Genomic DNA, 9,529 nt, shown 5'->3' on the forward strand with positions numbered 1-9,529 from the left:
TGTTTTACTATCCGCATAGTTATTTTGCTTATCTTGCTTTATAATGAAGGAATCATGGTGATGGAGGATCATGTGAAGGATTTATAATTGACTGTTAAGTTAAGCTTTTGTATTGGTTTATTAGTACACGCATGAACATTACAGTTTTCTAAAACTTGGGGACTGTAAAAACATTCTCTATTGTGTTTTTACATGAGACCATCTGTTAAAAATTTACGGTTTGAACATTTTTCATTGCCTACGTATCGAGTTTTTATGAGTAAGTCGGTGAGACGTACGCTACGTCGGTTGGAACACCGGTTACATTTTTTATTGCTGGCCAACGTCCAACAAAAGAACGTAAATTGCAGTTATTAATCGTTTGACTTGTATCGATTAGTGCAATACATCCAGCTGTCTAGGCAACGGATTCATCTCAGTTGCTTATACGTGCCACGTGAATGCTGAATACATGTTTTGCATCCTTATCTCTTACTAGTATACTAACTAACTTTTACTTGTATAAAGTATTTTATCATTCATAAAACGATAATGGAGTAGAATTCTGTAAAATTTCTATTTTCAACAAATACTTATAACACATCATGTTGAATAACATGTTGTTGGCATGTTAAATAAAAAACTTTTGAATTCTATTTTAAGCAAAGCCAACGGCAATTAGTAAAATGATCGAGATGATAGATGAAGCCTTTTGTTTATATCGTTGTTATTGAATTGAATCTTTTAATTTGATAAACCTTCTTCACTATGTTATAATCTTTCATAAGCAGTGATTTGTGATCATTTGAGGTGCGACTTACGAGTACAAACACCATGTTCTACTAGTGAGTTCTATCAGTGTCGTGCGCAGGAGTAAGGATAGCAGTATTAAACTTGTGAAAGTAATTAAAACAGTTTGCTGAAGAGATTTGTCCCTCTTTTCCCAGAAGTATATTTAGGAAGCTTATCTTTCACTAGAACTTGCGCCCTGTAGCGTGATGCAACGATGTAATTGTTTGACCAAAGCCCATGTTGCTTCGCTCTCTCTCTCTTTTCCAAATTATACTCTGAGGGACATTTGATGCACTGTTGTTCTGTGTGGTTCTTTTAAATCAAAAAACTTTGCCTCTTCTGACGTTGAACTGGTTTACGATGGGATATTGAAGAATCACTGCGATAAATGTATTTGGTATGGTTGTTATCCTTCACTACCAACCAGTACTTGTCGATTAGTTAAAGACCGATTAAGTTTAGTTTTATGGATATTGTTAACTTAAATCTGTTAAATTACTATTTTCATTTTTTCGTTCAAACACTTTACATTCAAACACGTGAAATGATAAATAAGAAGGCGAAGCACAGCTCACTTTTAACAATATGTGATGAATCATTGCAGAAGTCGATAAATCATCGATGCTTCGTTAGGACAGGAAAATCTCCCGTTATAGGACGGACCGTAACAAGCAGACAATATCGATACCTTCTGTTACCGCTTGCCAGGTTAGCTTAATTATGCTCAGGACACCCTTATCGATTTTACTGGGTTTTTCTCACGTCATTCGCTCAACGTACGGACAGCTGGGAAATTCAAAGTATCCCTAGTGACTCATTTCTACTTTGTTCTTATGGGGAAAAATAACGGCCAAATCCCTACGAGCTTAAAGGATTTAATAATAGGCGCAGGGTTCGTTCTGTGGGGCACTTAATTATGATGTCCGGGCAATATATTGCTGCTATAATTAATATTTTCTTCACTCAATAGCCTTTAGGGCATTTTCATAGGGCGATAAGAATCGTTCTTTATTTCCATGATTTTCATGTTATTCTATTTCAAGCTATATCTCGTGTTTTTAGTAATGATAGAACGGGCTAACATTATTTTTTGCAATCAAATTGATGCACTCTCATGGTACGAACTGTGTTCGACATGGTTGGTAGAGCATGTTGGATTATGCAAATTAGAGCTTTCATCGAAATTCACTTCAAGCGTTTGAAATATGTAAAAATGAATAGGCTGAAGAGAATTAAACTTTAAGATCCGAAGGTGGTACGAGAAAACATAACGGTTTCGCCTAATTTACCATTGCCGTGCCGTGTAAACTGCTTTTTATTTTTGCTCCAGTCCTTGAAGCACGATTGAACTCTTGGTTTTTCATTAGAAGCGGCTAGAAGCTGAAGATGAAAATAAAATAACCCCGAAATATCTTGACCCAAAAAACCTTTCGCCCAAGCTGTAGGGGGAAAGTGACGAGGTTGAATGATTTCATTGCTTCCGCTGGTGGCCCTGCTGAAACGCCCTGAAAGGACAGGTCGATGAGAGGAAAAGGTCGATGCAAGTCATCCGATATTTATGGGCTGATAACTCGTCCAGCAATTCATTTGATTGATTGTATCTTCCAACTGATCGACCACGCTGGTCGCTAGCTTCAAGACATGGTCAGACTGTGGGCCGGACACAAATTCGACGTACAAACCAAAGATAAATATCTATATTAGTCACGTTGGTGCCGTGGAACAAAATTGCATCAATTATAGCATTTTGTCATTAATTGCTGTCAAATATCGCTCAAATAAAGGAGCATTGAAGGAAGTAAAAATGACAAAAATCGAATCGTTTCAATATGGAAAATACGGACACGATATGGACAGATATGAAGCAAATGATGAATCATTTGTTACAAGCTTATACTACTTATTATGATAAATCGCATAGTCAAGTTTAAATGGCATACTGAACTGTGTGTTTTGGGGTTACATGTTTTATTCAGGACATTTTATTTTCAACCATTTCCAAGTTAATGAATTCATATAAAAAAAAGGTTGTTTTTTCAACTTGAATCTACAACAAAAAGTGTTAATGACTAAACGATTATACATAAAGGGTATAACAATAAAAAAGTATTGGTGGAATGATCAAAGGCATTTTTCGTCAGCTTCTATATTTCATTATTGATTTATTCAATGCAATATTTGAATTTAAATCAGTTAAACACACTTCGTTGAAATCAATGTAACTTTTGGGCGTAACCTTTCCAATTCATTAGGCACTATAGTGATAGTTTAATTGCTCTCATGACTTGGTTTGCATTTCACACTTTTCCTTTAGGCAAACAGTTTGCAATCTTCGGAAAATCACACAACGGCAGGGCATAGTAAAGTGTGCACCAGCCGTAATATGCTGATCGAGTGATTCATTATTTGCTTAGTATTAAAATTGTTTGCTTCATTATTTGCATTTATCCCCGAGAACAGCATTCTATCAGCCAATAACACGTCCCATCGTTTCGTCTACTTGTGCACGCCTGAACGGTACATATTATCGGATCATTGAGCATCCCGCCCAGTCGTTTCGTGATTCACACAGCACCCTGTAACCCGAATCTCATGAGCATGTGGCACTCGTTGTACTCGTATTTGCCCAGAATAAATATCGCACCATTTAAAGTGTTTCCGAGTGATAGTGAAAGTAAACATTGGTGCCGAGTTCCTCCTTGCGCCATGTGTCCGACGAGATCTCCTGGAGAGTTTACTGTAACAGGTGCAACCGTGATCGAATGATAATATATTTATGCATGGCCTGGTGTGCAGTAATAAATAATACACATATTTGGTTTCCTTTTTTTCCGGCATTGCATTTTTGCATGCATTGGCTGGATGCTTCAAGAGGTGTTGGAGAGCTATGTTATCAAGTTGGTTCACGTGTCAGCAAAATGTGCTGCAAACGCCGATGGATGTTCTTTCTCCGTGTCTCATTGCAACCGGAATATGTTGTCGCTGCAGCCGCTATGGAAGCGTCAGTCATACGCTGATATTGGTTTTTCGCAACAAATTGTCAATAATGCTGTATTATATAAAAAAAAAACATAATTTGTCGACAACTTTATAGCATTGTAACAGTAGCTATGCAAACAAAACTTGCATTGTATAATAATATATTTTTTAATGAACAGCAATAATAAAAAATCCAAATATCTTATGTAATACTCAGAAATGTGACACGAAAAGACGCTTAAGAGGCGGTTCTGCGAAACCCTTTTATTGCGTGCTTTCGTGCTAATTTAAAATGCTCTCGAGTTGGTCGCCTTCACTATTTATTTTTCGAAGGGCGCCAGTAACAGGAATGTAGCAATTTTCTTCTCTATTTTTTGCCTTCACCCTGATTGCCCGGAGCAATTTTGCCTCTCGGGAGGATTTATTTCTCCAGCAAAGTGTGAGATCATCGGAGTTGGGTGGAAATTGTTTGTTTAATTGAAAATTATGATAATAAGCGTTAGAAATTGTGTGAGCTTCGCTGAATTATTCATAATCGTGCTTTTGCATACCCAGCGCATGGTAAGTGTCAAAAGGCTACTACTGGTTCAGTTGTGGCGCACCTAAAGCCGTGCTGTCGACCTGAAGAGCATGGAGTATGAGAAAATTTATTGACATCTTTATTGGCAAGTGTATTTTAATTGCTTAAGCTTTTTCGCAGTGGAAAACGGATGTCAGTAAATTTCTCCTTGTCATGTTCGTTTTGATTCATGAATTTAATAAATTTTCACATTGTCCACGGTTTAAGCAACTGTGACACAATCCAGCTGTGCGACTTCTAGGACGGTATGGGTCTCGTCGTTTTGCATAACACATATTGAACGTACAGCAAATATCATCTAATTTTTAGCGGAAAAACTAAAGAGAGTGAAAGTTCACAAAATAAACTATATAAATCATACAAACAAAGAAACAAAGTCCTTGTGCTAGATAAGTGGTCAATGAGAATTGCTAAAATGGCTCGAAACCATGGTAGACGGTTGCGTTTTGAACAAAATGATCGAGACGGTCAAGGACGGCAGATGCAGGGTGTGGCAAAGTGCTGCAACCACACTACCAAATGCGTGTAAATAACATGGATTCGAAAAATGTTCATTGTCAGACGAACATGACGACATGACGAACGCTTCGCCGAATAAGCCACCGTAAATAGCAGAGTTTTCCGAAGGAATATACGAGTATATTTTGTTGGTCTTGACTACCCATTATCTTTATGTCCGCACACGGCAAGCTTACCGGATCGGTAGAATTGTGAAGCGTACTGGAACGTTAATCGATTATCACTGTAGCGTTGCATCATAATGCATGACTGCACTCGAGCGGATGGAGCAGATGGAGTGGCCGACACGGCCACTTTTGCACACACCCATAACGTGCCTGTTCATTAATCGAATTTATGGTTACGCTTCATATATCATTATGCTAGGTGCAGGCCCCATCACTCAGTGAAAGCCTTGAGCTTAATGTTCGGAAACTGTGTGTAATTAAACCATTATCTTATTAGTATTATTCACCTAACTTGGGATGTACCCTGAGCATCTTATGTTACGGTTATCAGCAGCTTCATATTGTGCAAACTCCAATTGATGTAGGATATTAGCAAAACTTTTCGACTAGATTGTAGATCATTGCTAGAAGCCTTTTAATCGAGCTGAACATAATTGGATCAAATACCAAACTATGCGTCAAAAGGAGTTTTTCAGCGTTGCTAGCAGATTAAAATATATGTTTGTTGCATGCGAAAGAAGCATTAAGTAGTGGAAAAGCTTGGTGCAGCACCACACCGTGCATTTAGCTAGAAACGATTCTCGTCCTCGGCGGCTACGGAGTAAAACTGTGCAAATTTTTAGTATTTCTCCCAAATTAAATAAAATCCTTCACAAGGCTAGCTTCGCTTTTTCTCGGGCATTGTTTTTCGCGAAAATGGCTTTCCGTCATAAAATCCCATCGGGACTGTGACGCCGCAGACCATGCCAACCGGCCAATTGTTTTGTGGATTTTGCAGGCGAGTTAGTGTGTTGTTCGCTGTGCTGTGTCGTCGTCACCAGCATCAGCACACGTACACGCGTGGTGTGCGCGGTGCGTAAAGGGTGTGCGAGTTTGGCTGCCGATAACATCTAAATTGAATCCACAGGCGTTTTATATTCTAATATAAATGCAAATGTTATATTTACGTGTGCAGACACAAAATTGGTGGCAGCATCGAGCGAAAATATTGTCGTTCGCCAAGCTGTGCGAAGAAAATATTGGAGATTTTGGAAAGCCTGCCTGGAGGCCACTGGCAGATTATCGAGGTTTGCGCTTTAAGCGTGATTTTATGTGAATCCAACGGAAGCATTTGGGCGATTCACTAATTTGTTACTGCCTGCTCACGGCTCGGTTTTAATTCTGTTTGTTTGGCACGGCTGTCATAAGCATACTTCCCAACAACTGAGTGTCCGGCAGTGACGTAAACAGCGTAGTATGATAAAAGATGTTTCAATTTTACAGTATATTTACTAGAATTTTGGTTTACCTACAATAAATCGCAATAAATTGGCGTAACGTCCCAACGATTCAGACTTGCGAGTACTTTTGACGAAAAATCAAAGGCCAACACGTTTGGCTTCATCGTGTACAGTTGTTTGGGTACCGTGAAGCGCGCAGTTTGTACGAGTCAGCACGTCTCGCCGGTAGTAATTCGTCAAAGCTTGGAACCATTTTCATTTAACGATTGCTGCTGCTCAGTAATCTAGCGTTAAATTCGACTACTGGTGATGGCCGACTAGAGAGTGATGATTGAGCCCGGTCGTAAAACAGGCTGTAGCGCGACGAAGGACAACGGAAGGCGGCACGCCTTAGCCACGGTTTGTTAGAGAACGGTTTGTAGGAAGTGGTGGCAAAATAAAATAGCCGCCGTCAGCACAAACCCCAGCGGCCGGCCGGGTGCCAGCTTGAACGGACCATTGAAGGTGCCCGACGATGTTTTATTGGTCTTTGGTTTTTTTCGAACTTGTATACTTTTTTTCTGATTTGCCACTCTTCCGCAAAGTACACTCAAAATGTTACGATTTGCGTTTACCACTCTATAGGAAGCTAAGGAGCTACTTTCTTTTCCTTACTTTTCTTTTGGGCAGTCCCACTGACGTGACGAGCTGTGGCGACCACCGTTTGATGGATTTTTAATGGATGCAAAAGGACTAACACGGATAGCCGATGGATAATTGCAAAGCCGAGAAACGGCGTCGCGTCACTGGCGACTGGCTCTGGGGTTATGTTGTTGCGGGTTGTTACCCGCCTTCAAAGTACTCTGCTGCTCGGAGAGTCCTTAATTTAAAACTTCAACCAACAGTTGATTGATGTAAACGCAGCCGCTGAACTGACTGGATTATAATGCATTTGATCTGGCCTAAGGTTTCTTTAGCCATTTCCGCTTTTTTTCTTCCTAAACAGCATTCGTGCTTAAAACATTAAAGTATGTTGAGCATAAACCTTTCTTCTGGTCTGAAAACATTTCTTCAGATTGTGCCATTGCAAATTTTTCGATCAACGACGTTGGCCCGCTGGTTCTAGTTTTTCTTTTGCCAAATCGTATATTTTAGCGCTTTCTGCATACCAATTTGTTCGATTGATGGCGTGTGAAAAGATGGCTCGAACTTGAAGAAAGAGCGTATGCAGCGCTCGTCGGAGCGGTATTCGTCGACACGAAGGAACAAGTTTTCCGGTTCTGCAATTTTCAATTCAATTTAAAACTGCCAACCGCGCCCGGTGGTGTTCTTGCTCGTCCCAACATCGAAACCAATTGGCTGCCATAGTCAAATATGCCGCTTCGATAATAGTGCCGCCTTTCACGCTCGACTCTTCAAGGGGGCCGTAGCGCACACTGCAAGGAGATTTGCACCAAACCGCACGGGGCGGTAGTAACCTCAGCCACGTCCGATGGTGGGTCTCCATAGCGCAGCAGCAAAAAGAACATTATAATTCTTGAACGGTATTGCTTCGCAGTTCGATCTTGCGAAAGAACGTGCTTCTACGTCCGCACACGGTAGCAGCGGAGCTGCTGTCAGTTGCTCGATTATGCAGAAAGTGTATAAGTGAGTAAGTGGCTAGCCAGGATATGGAGGAAAATATAGTAAATGGTACGATTGCGTACACCAACAGTAGCCACTCATTTGTGGTAATCAGGCATGATGTTGATCAGATTTTGGTTTTACTTTTCCAATCGTTCAACTGTCGCTTAGTCGGTGCAGATTGATGCGGTTCACTACCTAAGGATTGAAGGGACGCAAACGTACGAACAATGGAAGTTATGTTTCTTTCGGAACCTTGAAAATGCTTATGAAAATGCTTTTCGGTTGGCTGTTGGGACAAGACTAATTTTATTTCTAACAAATATCAGTTAACGGGTTGCTGTCCCTTGGCTCTGGTCTGCGAGCGTGGGAACTTGCCCTTGGTCTGGCCGTTGTTATTTGATGCCGCTCGTTGGTGTGGTTATGCTGTCGCGGCGCTTCCAGTCGGTGCCCGTGACGTTGCTGTCTGGAGCATAACCAAGCGGTGTTGAGCTGCTTACTGCTGACGGCCGTAAGTTGGAGCATACGGATTGCAGTTGTAAGTACTTTTTACGTAAATTGTATAAACAACCATCAAAGCTTTCCGAACCTCAAAATGAAAAAAAAAATGCATACATATTTTCATTTTTAAGCAGTGATGACTAAACATAAAGTATTACAGTAAAGTTACAGTAAGCGTTTGCCAAAACAAGTGTTGTTTTTTTTGTTCCACTATTTTCATGGTTGATTTCGTCTACTAATTATGATAATATTGATAAAGCACAAAAACGTCTCAACATTTGTTTTCAACGTGTTTGTGACACGTTTTTATACTTTCAATGCAGGTTTTATCAAACTTGTTTGGTTGGTGGATTTTTCGTTCCGGTATACTTACATATAACGAGTTTTTAGACTTTTTGCTCCTTTAAAAGTTGCTCTTCACACACGTGCAATATCGTGGAGCGCGTTGAAAGTTTAATTGGACATTCAGCTGACCTGTACTCGGGTGGACGTTCGTCTGAACTGCTGACATACTTTCCTTCACCTCGCGGTTAGGGTACGCCCTTACGGTGCGACACCAATCGTTCGTCTGTACCGAGATCAATTGCACCGTTTCCGGTATCCTTTTTTAGTTTCCGATCGGGCGCTCTCCGTGATGGTTTTGCTTTTGTGTCTGGACTAAAAGCGCTGGAGTAGAAGCGATAGAGTCACCGTCAGGACATCTTGAAAGAAAGACTCTGGCGGATGTCAGGGTAAAAGGGAGCGAATTAAATTGGTGGATGTAATTGAATTTTTGTCAGCAGTTTCCAAAGTGCCGTCTCGTCATACTCACCGTGCCACCGGCCGAAGGTGATGTGGAATTGTGCGTTCGAAATGATTTTGTGATAGGTTTCTGGTCTGCCGCCGTTGAGTAGGCAACTTCACTGTGCTCCGTGGTAGTTACGTGACTTCTCACTATACGTTTTCGAATGCTGACTGAGCGAAGACTCGCAATAACATCATAGACAAGGACTAGATTTAATAAATTAGCCTGAAGAATATTTTGTCCCGATGGAAACTGTTGATAAAGTTGATTGATTTACTTGAAACTGGGATCTTTTTCCATTTGCACTTTTTCGATATCTTGAAGTGGATTTTCCGTATTGCTCAATATACCCGGCATTGCTACCGAGCTACTTTCAATCTTCGGTACCTTTATATTCGAGGGTGTC

The sequence above is a fragment of the Anopheles bellator genome, chromosome 2, assembly GCF_943735745.2.
Source record: "Anopheles bellator chromosome 2, idAnoBellAS_SP24_06.2, whole genome shotgun sequence".
NCBI classification, from domain to species: domain Eukaryota; kingdom Metazoa; phylum Arthropoda; class Insecta; order Diptera; family Culicidae; genus Anopheles; species Anopheles bellator.